This window comes from Carassius auratus, chromosome 1 (genome assembly GCF_003368295.1).
Source record: "Carassius auratus strain Wakin chromosome 1, ASM336829v1, whole genome shotgun sequence".
Classification (NCBI taxonomy): Eukaryota; Metazoa; Chordata; class Actinopteri; order Cypriniformes; family Cyprinidae; genus Carassius; species Carassius auratus.
Genome location: NC_039243.1, coordinates 1359257 through 1379933, shown reverse-complemented (window position 1 = coordinate 1379933; position 20677 = coordinate 1359257). Strand labels below are relative to the sequence as shown.

The 20677-nt window shown below is 37.1% G+C and overlaps 1 long non-coding RNA gene across 1 annotated transcript; it reads left to right on the top strand.

The window, feature by feature from the left end:
* Nucleotides 1–8961: 8961 nt before the first annotated feature.
* LOC113111568 (uncharacterized) lies at nt 8962–10287 on the top strand. Its single transcript, XR_003293643.1, has 3 exons — nt 8962–9046; nt 9704–9846; nt 9975–10287. It is a non-coding gene; the product is annotated as an uncharacterized LOC113111568 (long non-coding RNA).
* Nucleotides 10288–20677: the final 10390 nt, after the last annotated feature.

The following is a 20677-nucleotide window of genomic DNA, read 5'->3' as shown; positions in this document are numbered from 1 at the left end:
TTCTCAAATCTCTGGTTGTGTCTTTCACTCACTTCCTTTCGTCTTTTCTTTCTTGCCGTCCATCTGTTGCTCATTTCCATTTCTTCTGGTTGAGTTTGGGATAGAAACAAGCCCTCTTCTGTGCTGCATGCACCATTTATAATAATTATTTATTCTCTCAGCTGATGTGGTTTGTGTTCAACTGTAACAAAGGACAGAGAGCCAAACTGCTAAAATATCATTTATGAGGTTAGCGACCAAATATAGCTTCTAGAATCAATAATAACTCAATCAACTTTTACGTGACATACACACAGCTCTCTATTCAGTTCCGTTCAACTTTCAAATGCAAAAGATAAACAAACAAACAAAAAAATAAATAATTACCATGTTCCACTTAAAGGTCATGTCTGGCAAAAAAATCAAGTCATACTCCACATTCCATACCAGATGGGGGCAGTATGCCTCAATAAAGTGAATTGGTCTACTCTAGAGTAACAAACGAGAAACGGCATAGTCTCTATGCTCCGCCCCTACCTTCACAACAACCCTAGAGCCATAGCCGAAGCCTAAGAGGACATTTTGCCTCCAGAGGAACGTTGGGTGATGTCAAGTGATTTTGAAACATGACATCTTCAAGCTACTCCCCTTCACCTGTACCAGTCAATATGTTCCTATTTGTTTTGTTCATATTACATTTTGAGTTGTATATACACATTATTTGAATTAAATTAATTTGACAGACAGCATTCTGTCAACATCATTGGTCAACATCAGACAGCTGATGTTGACCAAGCTAGCGCCAACCAACGTAACCAGAGCTGCCAACTCTCAAGCATTCACCATGAGACACACGACTCTTTTCACATGCTTTCACGCCACACATCAATTTTCTCACGCACAGAAAAACCACAAAGCAAAGAGGACACGGAGACCAACAGACTAGACAGAGCAGGTTAGTTATGATATAAAAAATGGGTAAGTTATAGCTAGCTAATTATCAAACGCAGCTACGGTTAGCCATCGCTAACATTAGCATGTTTATCGAACAGCCTTCGATACATTTCTATGTTATAACTTCCCCCCAAAAAATACACAAACATATAAAACAAACTTCTAGCGAAATACTAACAGCATTTAACTTACCAGTCCAAAAGAAATGTTGCAAGTTTGGAGTCGAACCTCATTTCTTTCAGGTCCATCAGTTGTCTCCAGCGATGGAAAGCAGTGGCGATGTTTACTCTGGTTCGGCTCCTTTTCTTATAGGATTTGATTTGTAATTCTGAGCTCGGTTGTTTCCCTGTAGTGGGTGGTGGTGGGAGGGGTCTCTTGCCAAGGGCTTCAGCTATCCTTCCACTCTCTTCCCTTAACTGAAATGAAGTAGTGGGTTGTACTTTCCACACGATTGACATCAGGTTCAAGTACGCCCACAAGCCGTGCAAGTTATTCGTGTATTGCAGGTTGGCTGGTGGTCATGTTGCCCGCATACCGCCTCCCATGGCCGAAACTGGTATTACGACACCTATTGGGCAGTGGCTAGTAATGCTAATGCTAATTAAGGTTGATTTCTCTACAGCACTATAACTTGACATTTTTTCAATGACATCATCGCCCTTATTTCTTCTCATTCTTTTGATGCGTGTAGGTAATTTTTTGGATATTTTTACCTCAATTTTTACACATGGCACCTTTAAATTACTTCGCCCATGGTACTCTGATTCAAAAACACAAAGGGGCGATTTCCTGGACAGATCTTAAGCCTAGTCCCAAATTAAAATGGAAAACCAGATTAACAAAAATTGGCTTTTTCTGTCATGATTTTAAATTTATTTATTTTATTTAAATAGTCTTTGTGTAGTGCAGAATTTAATGGGCTGATTACCTAGACTAGAGCTACTTCAGGACTAAATTGAGGCTTAAATTAAATGTACTAGCATTATCAAAGCATAAATCTGCACTGATTTTTTATTAAACACACACACCCCACACACAAAACCCTCAAAACTTTCATTGAAGGGAAATCTCATTATGAAAGTAATGTTTTTTCTTTGTAATACACATTAATGACACCCTTTTGTTCAATACATTTTGCAGCCTCTTTTTGCCAAGATAACAGCTCTGAGTCTTCACCTATGAATTATGCTTGATGAGTTCAGAGAACACCTGACCAGAGATCATAGACCATTATTCTCTTCAGTATTTCTCCATATCCGTCAGTCTCCCAGGTCCATGTTGATACACTCTCCTCTTCAGCTTTATATAGGGTTCAGATCAGAGGACTGGGATGATTAAAGATGAAAGATAAAGCAGGACATTGTGCACAAGGAGTATTATTATAATCCCTGTGTGCATCAAACCCAAATGTTTTCTGCAAAAAAGAGCTGTTGTTTTTAGGTTCATCTGACCAATAGAAATCAGTCCTGTTTGAAGTTCCAGTAGTGTGTGGCAACTGAATATGTTTTTGAATGAAAGCAGAGGAATTTTCTTCAAACCCTACCGAACAACTGGTGGTTATGTTGATTCGATAGATAGATAGATAGATAGATAGATAGATAGATAGATAGATAGATAGATAGATAGATAGATAGATAGATAGATAGATAGATAGATAGATAGATAGATCTGTTGCCTCTAATCAGAGCTATATTCTTTGGTTTTACTCTTTGTGAAGGATGATTAAGGAAATTTGGCCTTTGTTTTCCTAATAATTAAAGTGTGTCATGGCTTTTTTTACTTTCGTTTTTCAAGCCAGCTCTAAATCTCAAACTCACCAAAACCTTGCTATATTACTACAATGATAAAATGAATATCTTGATTACAAATGAATGAAACACAACAGATAGAAACAGCATTTGTAATCGCTGCCGTTTCTGGAGCAAAAATGTTCATCAGTGACCAATTTATGATGTAGGATTTTATTGATTTAATATTATTTAATTTTGGATGAGGCCAAGATAGAGCTTGCTATCCCAATTTTAAAGTGCTATTGTGTGTGGTCTAAATCTAAAACCTTAATAAACACCTACAGAGAGACTGTTCAATAAAGATCTTTTTTTTTATATAATACTACTGAATATTAACTGAAACAAGAGTTTACTTAGTCAGATAAACTTTGGTATGTTAGTTGTTGACGTAAAACTGGTAGTTACCTCAGTATGGCAAAGTTAAGTACGAATGTAGCAACTTGGAATCCCTGCCAAAATGACAACATGCTTATTGAGTCAAGAAAGGCTGGAGCAGAAGCCTACAGAGTTCTCTTACCGCAGTATTTCCAGACTTAAGGTGAGTCAGCACTTGGTGGTCAGAGCACTGATGAGGACATGACGGCCGTGCCAGAGCCTGTCCATGGCGGCGCAGCTGCTCTCATAAAATGTTTTGATAGCCTTAATAAGTGCGGGCACTATGTGCTGCGCTTTACCATCATTAAATCCAATCAGTCCACATGCTGTAAATTATCTCTTTGACTTCACCACAACCGCTGTTCTCAATAACAACCATCGCAGAGACAAAAGGGTCATTCTTCAGTCATGTGAACATTTCACTTCTTGAAACAGATGATTTATTATTATAAACAAAACATAGATCTGATTTAATTACATGTCAGTTGTTAGAGAAACGTTTATTAAGCCTTTAACATTTAAATATATATTTTTTAATAAATAAATAATACGATTTTAAATAAAAACAAAGAAAGAATGAGCGAATGATTGAACTATGCTCTTTTAGGGTACATTTTCAAATTAGGGGAACATTTCTGCACCCCTAATTTACGTACTTACCCTGAAAATTATTATAGAACTTCAACATCATCAATAAGCGGGTTTCTAACTGAAGGAAGCATGAAATCCTCCTCAGATCAGCACTCATTTGAGGGAGCTCATTCTGAACAACCTCCTTCTGTCTCCTTCTATGGTGACTGGACAAATATCAGCTCTATAGCTGCTAACTGGACTCCTCTGAGTGGCCTGTGTGTATCCTCGGCTTTGGCTGTCATAGTGAATGATCGTTACTGAACTGCCCTAATTGTTTAATTAGGTTGGGGCGGATGAGATGTGACAGCTGCAGGGTGATTCATGTTTACGAGTTTCCCACTGCCATGATGGCCTGTCGGTGGGTGCAAAGAGTGATGAGGCCTTTGGCAGGCAAGCTGGCATCTGTCGTCCATGTCATGGGTAATTGAAGAGAAGCCTTCCAAACACTGCTGGCTCCACGGCACTGCTACACCTTAATATGTGTCTCTTTTCCTTTATCCATCTCTCGCTCTCTCCCAGACAAGCTACTTTAATCACACCTGACTGAAAACTGTCAGGCAAGCATGCTTTTACCTAGTCTTGGACTCATTTCTTTGCTGCTTGAACACCGTGTTGCTAAAGTTCTTGCTCAATCACCTTCGGTTTCATTATTCTCAGTGTCTGTCGGTGCTTATGAAAAAAAGGTCTTACTGGTTTGGAATGACATGAGGGGTAATTATTGACAGAAGTTATATATGCTGTATACCAAATCTGTGAATGGAGTTGAAGATCAATTCTATAAATATGACCATGTGGGTGAGAATAATAAGTGCCACTGAGAGATGATCTAAGACTAAAATACTGCTTCTCTTTATGGATTTCCAACAGAGGTGGCAGTAACTGAGGTCACAGTAACATAACTTTAACTGGTTTCATTTAAAAGTTTCTATAATATATAATAATATAGAATGTGTTCTTAGGTCACATTCAGAACTATCTTTACAAATCTCAATCGACCACATTATGTCGCTTTTAAAGCCAGCACTATAACAAATGTCAAAGTTTTCTGCGAGAGTTTGTTTGCTTTTTAGTATTGAGTGCCTAGAAAGTATAATACCCAAACTGCAGTCATAAGTCTTTATTCCACTGCAGGTTGCAAGAAAGACTAAGAAAATCAAAAAAGCTCACTTTTGGTCAATCAATAAAAATAAATTAAAAAAAAAAACATTGGAAGTGTGAGAAATGATGTTCTGACATGAGGTTTCATTGCACTATTTTCTCATGAGTCTTTTGTTATTGGTTCAATGATGCTGTATTTAATTGATGAAACACTTGAACTCCAGGGATTGCTTTTGAGACTAGAGTTGTAAACAAAAAAATATTGACCTTGGTGAGAGATGACTCAGCATATGTTGTTTCTTTGTCCACACCAATATTACCTAAACAAATTAAATAAAAATAAAAAAACACATAGAATGCGAGAAGTGTCATGAGCAGAGAGAAACTATGGCATGATACATAGTGTGAGATTTACAGAGATTTATATTACTGCTATGGCTGCCAAACCTGTCCTACATCACTCAACTCACTGCCATCAGACCACATATCCTCCACTATGTATGCTTTTCACTATATGTCAAAGATGTGATGCTCATTTTTGTCCATCTATTAATTTATTGAGAAAAAAACATTAAATATAAAGGGCATTCATACAAGGACTTGAAAACATCTGTTTCATGATGAACATGCAGAAGAAATAAGACAAGAAGACATAATTGAAAGGACTCCTGCAGACCATCATGACTGTTACAAGTTCAATTCTCACAAAATGTCAAATAATGTTTTATGACAAGGTTAGTTTAGTTTGCAAAATGACATTCTACAGACACAAAATAATGGTGCAAAAATCATTTTGGATTTGAAATTATTAGTGAATTTCACAAACAATTGATTTTCACTGAATTAAATATAATAAATTAGAAATAGCACATTTCAAAAACAACGTAAAATTTTGTATTTAAAAGTTAATAATTAATTATATGACTAAGATGCTTTGCAGGAAAAAAATATAAATTCACATTTATTTCATTGTTTTACTTGATACGTCTTTGTAATTAAGAGTTAAAGAGCCACACAGATGGGAAATCAAAAATTACCTGTATTACAGTGTATGATGTAGCTGTCCATCAGTGTAAACAATGTGCAAAGTAATTAAACCAAAAAGTACACTATTTATAAAGTTATTGGCTTCTAAAGTAAGGAGTCGACTCTGAATCGCTGAAACGAGTCTTTATAGAGTTCAAATATTTTGCCCATCTCTATGTACGTCACTAGGAACACTTTGCATAATAATCTCCGCCTACCGTCTTGAGAGAAACGGAACTCTGACCTGCCCCCAAACACACCCCCCCCACACACACACACAGACGCTCTGGATGGTGTGAGAGCATCATGTCCAGGAGACGGTGTGTTTTTAATTGTAAAGGCAAGTTTGTTTTATTTTCATTGCCAAAGAATGAAGATCAGAAGAACCAATGGCTAAAATTAATTTTTACCACAATACCAGAGCAGTACAACAAATCCCTTTTTCACTGATGACTGCTTTTCTAATCTCGGTGAGTACAGCGGGATTTTCAAAGCGTCTGGCCATAAAAGAGGGTTCATTACCAACTTTATTTAGAACAACTAGCATCTCCGAATCACAACCTGTAAGTATGATTATATAGTTATGTGTCTGTTTTCTCCCGAGCGTCTTATCAGTATGTGTGCTGTCTGCAGCCTGTCTGCGCTGATCTTCATTTACAAACACGTCATTAAATGAAGTGTAACTCCGTGAATACTCAACGAAGAGACATGAGAGAGATGTATCTATAGAAAGGTTGACATGTCTACTTTAAAACTAAACAAGTGCTGCCGAAAACATATATTCTGTGATAAAGTAATCCATATGAAAACAACGCGATGTCTGTTTTTCATGTCTCCCTTCGTTATATCTAATGTGACCATGCCCCCGCGCTGAACGCACTATTCAGATTCAAACTGAAGCGCGCGGCTTGAGACCACACAGAAGAAAAAGCAGCGAGACTGTTCAAGTTTTTTATTTTACTGTTTGCTTCGCGGTGAGAGGAATAAGACATAATTCACCCCAAACAGATGCTAACGCATAGTTTACCGTGGAGTTGTGTGCGGAACAAACAATCAAAACTATGTCAGTTGACCAATCAGAACACAGTATGCTACCGAAAGGTGGGGTTTAAGGAAACTGAATCTTTTGAACAGCTTCACGTGAACCGTTTGGGGATCTCTGAGAATTGAGGTAATTTTAAAATGATTTTTTGACAAAATGACAATGTTTTTTAACCTTGGATGGATTTAAACCTAATGTACAGGACTTATAAACAGTGATAGGAAGCTTAGAATTTTCATCTTACTGGCTCTTTAAAATTGAGGGTGAAATTGTTTACACGTTTATTTTCAGAATATTTACATCCACATACATCCAAAGTGTAAGAAAAATATGTTATGCTTTATTTGGTGGTTAAACCTCGTAATCAATTCACATGAACGATTTGTTAATCATTAAGTCATGTTCAATATGTATGTTAGTAGACAAGCACATTATCTCTCATATGAAGCCATTAGAATATAAATATAAATGAACTTGAGCCAGTGGATTGCCCCTTCTTATGATTACGTACAAAGTATTATTTTACTGCAGTTCTACATTACATCCATTACATTACATCCAAAGAATAAAAATAAAAAATCCACTCAAGTTTCTATAAAATTTTATATCCCTGTATAATTAATAAGTATTGCCTCAGTTTTTTAGGGTTAATTGCATTTTTTTATTTATTTTTTTACCTTAAATTTTAACTTTATTTTGTTCTGAAATGTTATGTTGAATTTCTAATTACATAAGACTTTCCCTTACGGAAAAAAAAAAAATGTATGGGAATATACCTGAAACTATAGTGCAAAATATTATAAAATATATCATTCCATATAAATTACTAGTGTTTATATTTTAAAGTATACTACAATATATGCATGGAACACATGGCTGTATTTGTGCATAAAGTGAAAGTGTGACATACAGCCGAGTATGGTGACCCCTACTCAGAATTCGTTCTCTGGTTTTATCTCATCCAAAGTGCACACATACACAGCAGTAAATACACACACACTGTGAACACACACCCAGAGCAGTGGGCAGCCATTTATGCTGCGGCGCCCGGGGAGCAGTTGGGGGTTCGGTGCCTTCCTCAGGGGCACCTCAGTCATGGTATTGCTAGCCTGAAACGCAAACCCACAACCTTAGGTTTAGGAGTCAAACTCTCTAACCACTAGGCCTTCCCCAAATATATATATATATATATATATATATATATATATATATATATATATATATATATATATATATATATATATATATATATATATATTACATTTGTACATGTAATAGCTTTACTACAAACAATTAATTAATTATTTAATTTCTCGTTCATAATACAATATATTGTAATATATTTACAAAATATATAATTCTATAAATATTAAATATACTGATTGTTCATATATATAAGGAGATATTTTATTTGAGGAGTCTCTAGGAATGATCTGGGCACTAAATGTGTTCTCATGTTATATGTTTATAAGTACTGTAAATATACAGATGCAGTAAAGTCTACAATAAGGGGGAAAATTCATTTTCATTCTTTTGCTAAAGAAACAACATTTATGTATATCAACAATGATTATCTTTCGGTCTTTTTGAAAATTACATTTTTCATTTTAATCATGTAGCTGCACAAAAGTATCCAGTTCTGCAGCTAACGTGGCCCCTTGCCCTATCTTTCCATAAGCAATGGCAGGAAATAATATTTCCCATCAGGAAGAAAAATGCCTGCCAAAGGTCAGAATTGTCTGGAGTATTGCTTAAAACAGCATCAGACAAAACAGAATAACCATTTAATGCCCAGATGTGCATCTAGTTATTTCCTACACTAAACTATTAAGACCTCTTCAGGTTAAGATTGGCAGTTTTGTTCTTTTAGACACCATTTCCAACAATCACTATGTTGTAAATGCAGGTAAGAAAAAGTACTATTATAATTTATATTCTCAACAATGGGAGAAAGGGGAACATTTCCTGTTGACCGACCTTTAATTAAGTTCAGCAGAGCCTCGACAGCTTTAAGCTGCTTCCACATGTCACGTGACCACTGTGTGTACACACTGGCCAGGCATCCTTCAACAACAACAACGGGGTTATTATCCCTCTTCCTGTGAGGCTCTTAATCCTGTCATTTATCTCAGGTGCTGGGCAGTGCAAGGTTAGTAACCTCTGCTTTACTATACAGCCAGCTGACCTACATTTTAGGAACAATAGGGTGTGTTGCTAAGCAGATGTGGAACAGGAAACATGGGTAGACCCATCTGCATTTTGATGCAGTTTGTGTAAATACAGTGAAAAATTGCTAATGTGCAGAGGTTACTTTGGGAAGTCATTTATACTTTATGTTTTAATGGTACAGCCTTATGTAGTTCATTAAGTCATTATGTTTTACTTAAAATATAATTAACTATCGTTTAGATAATACCAGATGAAGCACAATTTTATATCACCACACATGTTACCTAAGGTGATGTAGAATTTTCACATATATTATTTTGATAGTTATAATTTTATAACAATTGTAAAATTGTAAAATGCCTAAACATTTTAATAATCTATATGTTTTTTATGGTATTATATGTAGCAACCATATACAGTGTGTGTCACGTTTATGTCCCTATTTTCCTTATTTGGTCATGTTCCTGTGTTCAATAGTTCCCTTGTTCATTGTCTAAATAATTAGTTAACCTGTATCACCTATTCTGCCCTCATCTACACTCCCATTTTAGTTCCTGTGTTTCCCCCATTATGTGGTCGGTTATTGCATGTATGGATGTTTATTTTTACAAAAAGTTGATTATTTGCCTCATCTTAGTCTTCCTTGCTGCAGCTTTGTGACAGAATAACCGACCACAACAAGATGACTGAACTGAGCAATGTTAACTGGGCTGAAGATTTTCAGCAGAAGGGCCGGTCTTTGGAGCAGTATGCGGAGGAGTTTCTGAACGTCATAATCTGGTGAGTTGGAGCGATTCCATGATTAATGTGTGCCTTTAGATGGGACTTACAGATAAAAAAAAAATTTAGATTCTTGACTCCTGACGATTGCCACCGACCCATATTGGATTGTATAAACTACGTTCTAGATTTTAAATGGTTCCAAGTTCCTAGTCGATATGGAGGATGATCACCCTCCTCCCATCCAGAAGTATGTGGACGCTCCACCTCATCACAAGCCAGCTCCCTCCACATACGGTTCCAATGAGCCCGCTCCCTCTGTTCCTCCTGCACTTCCATGAGTTCTCCTAAACTCATCACTAGTCCTCAGCCCTGGATCGCTGGCCACTCAAGATCTCAAGCCCACCGGCTGGTCGGAAATTGAGCTCCTGAGAGCCCTCCAGTGCACGTTCCTCCATTGCCCATTCTCCTTAGCTCCCACCACTAGAATCACTCTGGGCATTGCAGGACCTAGTTTTTTTTTTTTTTTGGGGGGGGGGGGGGGGGGGCTGTTGCTGAATGGCTGTAACCTCCATGGTCTCCAGAATGGCCAGCACCTCCATGGCCCCCTGAACTCCCTGCTGACTGCTTACCATTTTAAATTGATAATTAAATGGAAAAAATAACATGGAGACATATTTTGTTACAAACCCTACAGGCCACATACTTTTTTTCCACACCACAAAAATTTTATTGGTACAGTAGCAGAAGCTCTCTGTATTTACAAATGAAACAAAACAAATATTTTAAAATGTCAATAAAGGCATAAGATTGCATACTTTATTCATAAAAGCATTACCGGATTTTGCAAACAGGAAATACATGACTGAAAGTAAATATGACAGCTACACATTGCCCAGTCTGGAAAAATATGTCTGCTGTGAATAAATCTGCAATAAAACAATCCCTCATATATCAACATAAATTTACTGTGACCATAGCTTTGTGTGCTGCACTAAAAACAGTCCAAAAGAATGTGATCCAATGATGAAAGACTATTTAAAATCATCTGTTTTCCTTTGTAATAAATGCTTTGTTGGCTCTTGGGAACAGAAAAGGCAAGTCATTTTATTTGGGTTTCCAAATAATTAATGGAATTCTACATTTACAAGTCACTTACAATGATTGTTGCCTGGGGCCCTGATCTTACTTTTGAGTGTTATAACCATGATTCAAAACTTTTCAAGTAAATTAACAGATTGTTCTCTGTGTTTTGACACACTTAAAGACAAAAACACACATTGCAGATCTCAAACCGAGACCTGTTTAGGTACATTACCACTATTGTTGAAGATTGTATTGACACAAGAATCTCAGACTTCTCACAGATGATCCTCAGACTTTCATCCTCATAGTCAGGAAACAGGGATTTTATAACACATACCAAAATAGTAAAAACAAGAAGAAACCCTCCCACGCCTCTTTAAGCCTATTATACAGTTTCACAGTCGTATTAACCTCGCTGCTGCTCATTACTCTTACATCTGTTGCTGTATCTGTAACAGATATAGCTCATTCGCTGAGAGTCATTTTAAAAATGAAATGCTTAATATACAAGGGTGGCCAATACTTGCAGTCCTGTACTCCATCCACGACAGTTATTAGGGTTATTGTGGTTTAAGGAATCTATGTACATTTTGTCACATGTTCATGTTTTGTGTATTAAGAGATGCCTGTGATTGAGGCATGAACATGTGTGTCCAACATTATTCCCATTCAGTTGGTCCCTTCGACATCACATCGAAGAATGACAAATTTAATAAATCCAATTTACTAAAATTACAACTAAAACAATATAATATATATATAACAACCGTTAAAGCATAGTTTAATTACTAATACAAAAATAGCATGATAATGAATTTGAGATTTTCCTTAATTGTCAGTTATAAACATCAAAATAAAAAGAAACATTTGAAATATATCAGTATGTGTGTAATGAATGAATATAATATACAAGTTTCACTTTTTGAATGTAATTAGTGAAATAAAACTTTTTTGATGATATTCTAATTCTATGAGCAGCACCTGTATATACATTTTTCAAAACCTTTATAAATCATACAGAATGAGTGTGTTTTTATTTATTTATTTATTTTTATTTTTTGAGAAAGTAAAAATGCACAAAGTTTCCTGTGAGGGTTAGGGGTTAGGTGTAGGGTTGGTGTAGAGCCATAGAATATTAAGTTTGTACAGTATAAAAACCATTACGCCTATGGTATGTCCCCACTTTTCATAAAAACAAAGGTGTGTGTGTGTGTGTGTGTGTGTGTGTGCGCGCATAAAAAAAATATTATATTTATATATACAATAGTGTTATAATAATATACAAATTGTTAACATTCAGTATTGTAATGTGGGGTTTGGGTTTTGTTTATGTTTCCTGCTCATGTTTTCATGTCTTTTATTTTGTAATTGTTTTATGATGTTAGTGTCATGCTTCCCTTGCCCTCTTGTCTTGTCACTTTCCTTCAGTGGACTAAATTATTACAGAATACACAACCCTTAAAGTGAACTCAGCAGTTGTTTGTTTCCTCCGCCTTTATCAAGGTAATCCCGTTTGGGTGAAGTCGTGGCCTAATGGTTAGAGAGAATCGAAGGGTTGTGAGTTCGAGTCTCGGTCCGGCAGGAATTGTGGGTGGGGGGAGTGCATGTACAGTTCTCTCTCCACCTTCAATACCACGACTTAGGTGCCCTTGGGCAAGGCATCGAACCCCAAACTGCTCCCCGGGCGCCGCAGCATAAATGGCTGCCCACTGCTCTGGGTGTGTGTTCACAGTGTGTGTGTGTGTTCACTGCTCTGTGTGTGTGTGTGCACTTCGGATGGGTTAAATGCAGAACACGAATTCTGAGTATGGGTCACCATACTTGGCTGAATGTCACGTCACTGTCACTTTCACTTCTTTCACTATTGAGGATTATGCTCAGGACTTTTGTAGATTGTGCCATTTGGTGGCTTTTAATGATGTGGCCCTTAAGAACATTTTTTTCAAGTGGGTTTAAATGAACCCATTCGTTCTCAGTTACCTGGGGGAAATAATCATTGGTCACCAGAGCAGTATATTGACTTGAATTACTGTTGAATGGATCTGCCTTTATTGTGGGTGTCATGGAGGGGGACATGACACTTCCCCAAAGCCTGCTCACTTCATGCCTGACAAGCCAAGATCAGCTCACGTCATGCCTGCCAAACCACAATCTACTCATATCATATCTGCTACACCGAAGACTGCTAATGTCATGTCTGCTTCTCCAGGACCTGCTCACATCATGCCAGTTAAGCCAGAGTTTACTCATGTCATGTCCAACAAGTTAAAACCTGATCACTTCATGTTTGCCAATCCAGAGTCTGCTAACCTCATGTCTGGTACCCCAGGGCCTGCTCACATCATGTCTTCCAAACAAAGGCTTGCTCACATCATGCCTGCTACGCCAAGTCTTTTTCAAGTCACCTCTGCCAAGCCAGAGTCTGCTTGGGTCATGCCTGCCAAGCCAGGGCCTTCAGCTAAGATGGCCGCCAGTCAAGAGTTTAAACACAAAATGCCTGCCACACCTGAGCCTCATCGCAAGACGGCCGCCGTACATGATTCCCCGGCCAAGACGGCCCCCGTACCTGATTCCCCGGCCAAGACGGCCCCCTTGCCTGATTCCCCGGCCAAGATGGCCACCATGCCTGATTCCTCCTGAGAACCTCCTGAGGTGGTGGCACCCACATTTGAACACTCTCTCTGCCATGTTGCAGACAAGGGGCCTGTTTTGAACTCTTTGCCTGTCCTGCCATGGCCACAGAGGCCATTCATGAACTCACCTATCCTGTCACGGTCAAAAGAGGGCTACACATGAACTCACTGTCTGTCCTGCCACAGCCATGGAGGCCGTTCATTGACTCGCTTTCTGTTTTGCAATGGCCAAGGAGGCCATTCTTGAACTTGCTGTCTGTCTGGCCACAGCCAAGGAGTGCGTTTATTAACTCACTGCCTGTCCTGTCACGGCCATGGAGGCCATTCATGAACTCACTGTCTGCATAGTCACTGCGGCCACTCAAGAACTCTCTGCCTGCTTTGTCACACCCAAGTTGTCCGTCCATGTCCCTGCTCCACCTTGGCTTCCTACTCTGCCAGTACCCCTTGGCCGTCCCGCTCTGCCTGCACCGCCATGGCCCCCCGCTCTGCTTGCACCGTCATGGCTCTGTGCTCCTTTGGATCTTATTCATAGTCCAGGCCCGCATTGGCTCCTTGTCCCAGTTCTGCCATTGCCCTGTGCTCCAGATCCTGTACCCCCTCACGGGCCTGGCCCTCCATCCCTCCCCCTGTTCTGCCTTCGATCTACCAACCTTCTGGACTTGTTGGGTTTTGTTTGTGTTTGTTTGGCCGTCTGGAGCCGCCCTTTATTCAATGTGGGTTTTTTTTTTGTGTGTGTTTCATGTTCATGTTTTCATGTCTTTTATTTAGTAATCGTTTTATGTTGTTAGTGTCATGTTTCCCTTGCCCTCTTGCCTTCAGACTATTGGTTTTTCTGCTCATTGTGTCATGTTCTGATTGGTTGTCCAGGTCATGTGCTTTGTTTCCCATTGGTTTATTCATGTCATGTGACCCTCTTTGTTTGCTATAAGTAGCCTTGTCATTGCCTTTGTTCCTTGTCATGTATTGACGTATGTACCTGCTGTCAGTGAGTCGAGTCTGTTCAAGTCAAGTCAATCCTGTTCAAATCAAGTCTTTGTATCTTGTTTGGATCACATCTGTAAATAAGCTCCATTTGGGTTCTCACTACACTCACCTTCAGTGGATTAAATCATTACAAGTATGAAACCATGTACTGTGAATTATTAAAATTGATGTAATGAAAGCTGTCATTGGACCTTTATAAATTAAAAAATAAGAAAATGTATATAAGGACTTTTATATGCTAATAAACAGCAAGTTCATTATTATTGTCTATTATTGGTTTTATTGCAAAAAAAAAAAAAAGTTTCCTATGGGACTGTTTAAAGGGAAATTCAATGAAAGACAAGCTTCTCTAAGTAATCTGTTGATGTCTATCTGTCTGTTTATCAAGGGTCTGCACTTCCAGTGACAGCTTTGTAAATTTTTCTGAGAGTGTATCCACCAGTAAAAGACTAAAATAAAAACAGCAAACTGACCTTTTATGCAGACTGACCACTTTACCACATCAACTGCAACATTATTATTATTATTATTAAGACTAAAATGGACTGTTGCCATGGTGTCCCATGAGCCACCGTGGAGTCAATTGGAGGGATGATGGTGGTTCCTTGTTCCTGAAATATCTGCTTAATTGTTTAAACAGATAACTGGCAATCTGGTGCTGTGCCAAGAGCATGCCTCTCGGGTGCCCACCTGGGACGTACGAGCAGCACAAACAGTCTACACCGCTGGGAGAGAATGAGTACATCAGCTAAAATGGCACATCTCCCATTCTGCCATTCACTGGGCTGTGCGTGTTAATTGCCTTCTTCTCAGTCAGGTTGGGAGTTCATTTTAAAAGGAATTAAAGCTAATAAAGGGTTCAAATTAAAGGGGTTTGTGCTGGTGGGATATAATTCTTCATTTGAGCTCTTAGAAGAGCAGATAATGGTAATAGTGAAAGGTTGGTTTTGCACTTGTGCATTAAAGTCACTGGATTCTCTGTGAATTGACAGAGAACCAAAGGGACTGAGGAGTAAACGGTGTGAATTGGTCACTGGTGCATTGAATTGTGAATTATGATAAAATAAACACAAAGTAATTTAATTTGCTTACTGTGACTGTTTCCTTTGGCAAGAGCATCCAAACTTGAAATCTCCCTGCTAGAGTTTTCTGAGTAAATACTTTAAAGGGCAGACAGACAGGGGCAAAGAACTAAGACAGAAATAGATATCTTTTGTTTCAAAGAATATGCCTGAAACATTTTTTCTTGTAACATTTGTACAAGAACAATAAATAAATGAATAAAAAAATAAATAAAACAGAAAATGTTTCTAGTCTTGCTTCATACTGCCTATAGTACCTCTGCATACTGGCTACAGTACATAGGCATATTTAATAAGCATTGTAATACTATGAGAAAATGTAACTTCTGTATAACCAAAATGACACATTGAAAACTTATAATTATTATAATTATTATTTTTTTAGCTGATGAACAAATTAAACATTTACAGTCAGCCAACTCTGATAGAATCGAGTAAGTGGCAGACAATCTAACTGCAACTAGCACTGGGGTGGACACTAATAAAGGTATAGCTATCTTCACAATCTTCTATTGTAAAATATTACAATTTAAAATAATTGCTTTCTATATGAATGTATTTTAAAATGTAATTTAGTCCTGTGGGGCAAAGCTGTATTTCCAGCAGCCATTGTTCCAGTCTTTGTATTATATGGTCTTTCTGAAGTCATTCTATGCTGATTTGCTGCGAAAAATAAAAATTTCTTCTTATTATTATTATTTTTATTATCAGTGTTGAAAAAAATTGTGCAGCTTAATTATTTATTATTATTTCTCCGTTTTTTTTTCAGGATTCTTTGATAAGTATAAAGAAATAAATATATATTTATTTTAAATATAAATCTTTTGTAACATTATACAGTACATTTCTGTGCTTTCACTTTCCGTGAATTTAGGTAGAATATATTAATTGCAGGAACTTTTGTTGCAGACAAACATAATTTTGCATTGACATGTTGCTATGATAACAGGGTAAGCATTAAAACTGAATATATAAATAAACACACACGTTTTACATTTTTCACTGAATGCAATGCATTCTTCTTAGCCTGCGTTAAAAAAAAACTTCATAGCCTGTCAATCCCAGTTTGGCACAAAACAGTAACAAATGAGCAGGTAAACCCATCACGTCATGTGGAGGGGTTTAACGGAGAGCCTAAATATCCAGTACCAGAGCACCTCTTGATGAAGCACATCACTCAGAGCCAGTGGTTGACCTCTCTACCGCTGCCACTGTGGCCCACTGGCCCATGAAGGATGTGTCACCACAAACAACAAATTGTGATTTAATGCTTTTAATTTCCAATTCTCTGCTCTCCAGTCAATGGCTTTAGTCCCTCTCGTCTCACACAGAGAAAGTTTATAAAGAGATTGCTGCAGGAAATGAGAGCAGGTTTTTTTGTAGTTGAGCATGTGTTAGGGGATTTAAAAGACAGACATTGATGGTTGGGCCAGTGAAACGGCTGTGTTATTGGCTGATGTTGAGGATAAACCCTGTTTAGACAAACCAAGGGGTCAAGGCCGGCTGACATGCTGGTAGATGCTGTAAATACGGCATGTGGTTCCAACCGTGGACCGCGATTCAAATTTAAGCATGAATAATTTAATTAATAAGCTGTAAGATTTTTTTTCCTTCTTTGTTTTCAAAGCTTATAGCGGTCCCATGAGAAAGAAGTTAGATTTTGGCAGATTTTTCTGTGTTTTTTTTTTTTTTTTTTTTTTGCAGGGCATCAGCCGAGTAACTGCCACTGAAATTAAGTGAATGTTAAAGCATATCTTTCTAGAATTATAGACCTCTTTGAGATGGTGTATGTCTTGGTGTGCAGCTAACAAATAAGAAATAAAAAAAATTTCCATTATGGGTATAAATATATCATGCATAACAATGTTTATACTGCATATATCATGTTTAATACATGCTTAAGAAAAACAGTTATAAAATAAAAATGAAACATATTACAATACAAAAGTTTGTGGACAGTAAGATTTTGATTTTATGTTTTTGAAGTCTTGTATGCTCAACAATGCTGTATTTATCTGATACAGAAAATATAGCAATACAGTAATACTGTGAAATATTATTATCAGTTAAATTAATTATTTTCTATTTGAATATATTTTTAAAATGTAATTTATTCCTGTAATGCAAAGCTGAATTTTCAGTTTCAATTTACACCAGTCTTCACATAATCCTTCAGAAATCATTCTAATATGCTAATTTGACACTCAAGTTATATTTCTTATTATCAGAGTTGAAAACAGTTAGGCTGCTTCAGATTTTTGTGGAAACCATGGAACTTTTTTTAAGGATTATTTGGTAAAAGTTCAAAAGAACAGCATTTATTTAAAACTATGTAAACGTCTTTACAATCACTTTTGATCAGTGTATTATGTTCTTGCCCAAATAAGAGATTTAAAAATGAATGAAACAATTAAACAGTATAACAAATTTTACAAACTTCAATCTTCTGAATAGTAGTGTGTGTGAAAAGAACAACAATAATCCTGTACATCTATAAACATTGAGAGATTTAATTAACCAGGCCATTCTGGAAACTATTTTTCTTTTTTTGGTGGGTTATAATTTACTTATTTCCTTTGAAAAATAAACAAGAAAACATAGTTTTACATGCATTTAGGTTACAAGGGATTATCTTTTGATAACAAAAAAACAAACATGCAGCAACAGAGGAATTCAATTGCACTACAAATATAACAGCATTCACTAATTAAGCATTGCTTACTTTTATATGCTTTCATATTAAAATAGTCAAGAGATTCATCTCTCCATATGGTTTCATATAAAAGGTCAGCAGTTTCCTTGGCACCCTTAATTCCGCTAATATTCCTGGTAGATAACAAAGGAAAAGCTAGCTCCAGCTTATAGGACGGTGAACAAGAAAACATAAAACTCATAAAAAGTTAAGCAAAAAGTTCAGATTGGTTATTATATAACCTCTACACACTGTAGTCGAGTGAGAACTGTGTTGGTGAGAGAAGCCTGCTTACTGGAGGCCTCATATTGAACAGAAGGTGCTGTCTCACACTCCAGGCCATTCACACACACACACACTCTTTACAGTGCGAGTGAAATATTAACAGCTCTCCCCTTCTGTAAGTAATCTAACTCTGCTGCCGGGCCACAAGGTAAGGTTCAGGGTGCGTCTGGAGAGACTGCTGTGCTGATAAACCTCATCTACATATTTGAAGGAGAAACTACTTAGACAATTGTATGAAACCACATTTAATTACCATAAACACAACATTAATTATTGTAGTTATCATTTCAGCTATAATTCGTACTTATAAGGGCACTGTTTATCCATGTGTCTAATATTTTTATGTATAATGAAATATAATTTTAGCACAGGAATTTGACAAACTTATGGGTCATGCCAACTTAATTAATACAAGGCACCAAAATAATAATAAAAGAAATGTGTTAAAAGAAATGTTAAAAATGTGCATGGTTGCCGGACGGATTTACACCTTGGCCACGTATCCCAATATCTTCAATCAAACAGAGTCCCAGATTCTACTCCAATAGACAGACAAGGATTGCAGCCAAGACTGCCACTATCCCAGATGGAGACTGTTATGAATAATGAGTAAAAGAAAGCTATAGGCTTCAGATTTCTGTTTTCAAACTTCACTGATTAGCACAGCTCATCTATAATGCAGTATATATACCTGGATTTACAACTAGGAAATAAACCCGTTGGGATATCCCAAAGCAAAGAGAATAGATGGTTTTGTACACTGGGTGTACAAACAAGTTTCACTCAGAATTTCACATTTAATTACAAAACGAAACATGACGTTTTGAAGCAAAAAGAGTGTGATTAGTATCTTCTTGTAAAGGGTACATCAATAATCTGTTTTATTCATATCTTTGTATAGTGAATTTTTTTTGTATAGTGTGTATATACACACACACAACAAGACAACAAGGTCATAGGAAGATGGACTATGGAAACAGTTGGACATCTAATGAAGTTTACAAGGGAAGGACCGAGAATAATAGAAAAGCAACGAGAGTGTGTAGCTTTGTGCTAGGGCTGCATGCATTTCCTGATGAAAACAAAAATGGTTTAAAACATGACAGCACCAGCAGCGAGGCTCTGGGAGAGTCTGGGCTGTCCTAGATTTACCAAATCTGACCTAGTATGGGCGTCCTCATCTGCTCCTAGTGCATGCTTTCTGTGCAGATTGTTGTTTGTCTAGTCGTCAAGCAGATCAAATCTGAATCTGAGTTCATTTAAGTGTATTATATTCCACAGTTTATTCTCACAGTGTCCTTAGAAAACACGCTTTTTGATCTAGAACAGAAAATAAAAGTGAGTGATTTTGTTTCCTCGCTCAAACTTAGCTATTATGTTCTGTTGTGACGATCATTTCAAAGTTTTGTGGTTCCAGAGACTCCAACTTTGTTTAAGATAAAGTTCCAGTAACGTTACTTTATTCGCATTTGACACCCCAAACATATTGTGATATTATTTATTGTTTAAGTAAAATTAACTGAACTAAAATTAAATCAACTGATTTAAACCACATCCCAATCCAAACTACTTTGTTTATTGGCTCATTATATAGTTTTTGTCACAGTTTTTTTGTCCCAAGATTTATCACAAGTTTACAGCAGGGCATTATCATGGGGAACGGTTTAAAAAGGTGCTAATAAGTGCTCCTAAACTCTTTTACCGAATCTCAAACGGCCTTGTGGGCTGGATAAGATTCTGACAAGTCTGGTGTCACCCACTTTGACACACTGAATGGCATGTTATGCAATGCTGGCTGCTAATTGCAAGTGACACTTTAGAAAATGTTTCCCGTGAAATGATTCACTCGTCAGCTTTAACATGTTTGGCAGACTGTCTTTGTAATCCATATCGAATGATAAAACAAAAAGTTATGTACAGTTGCTGTGTGGATTAGTAGAAGTCTATCTTTGTCTGTGTAAAACTACAGCATGTATTACATCATAACGGAAATGCTTGATTAAATCTCAATAGGTAAGATTTGATCGTGTTTAGAGCTTCAGAGCTTCAGAGAGCGTCTATTTACTTCACAGCTTAACGAATTTGTCACTATCATGGTTTAAACCAAAAATATTAATAACGATCCA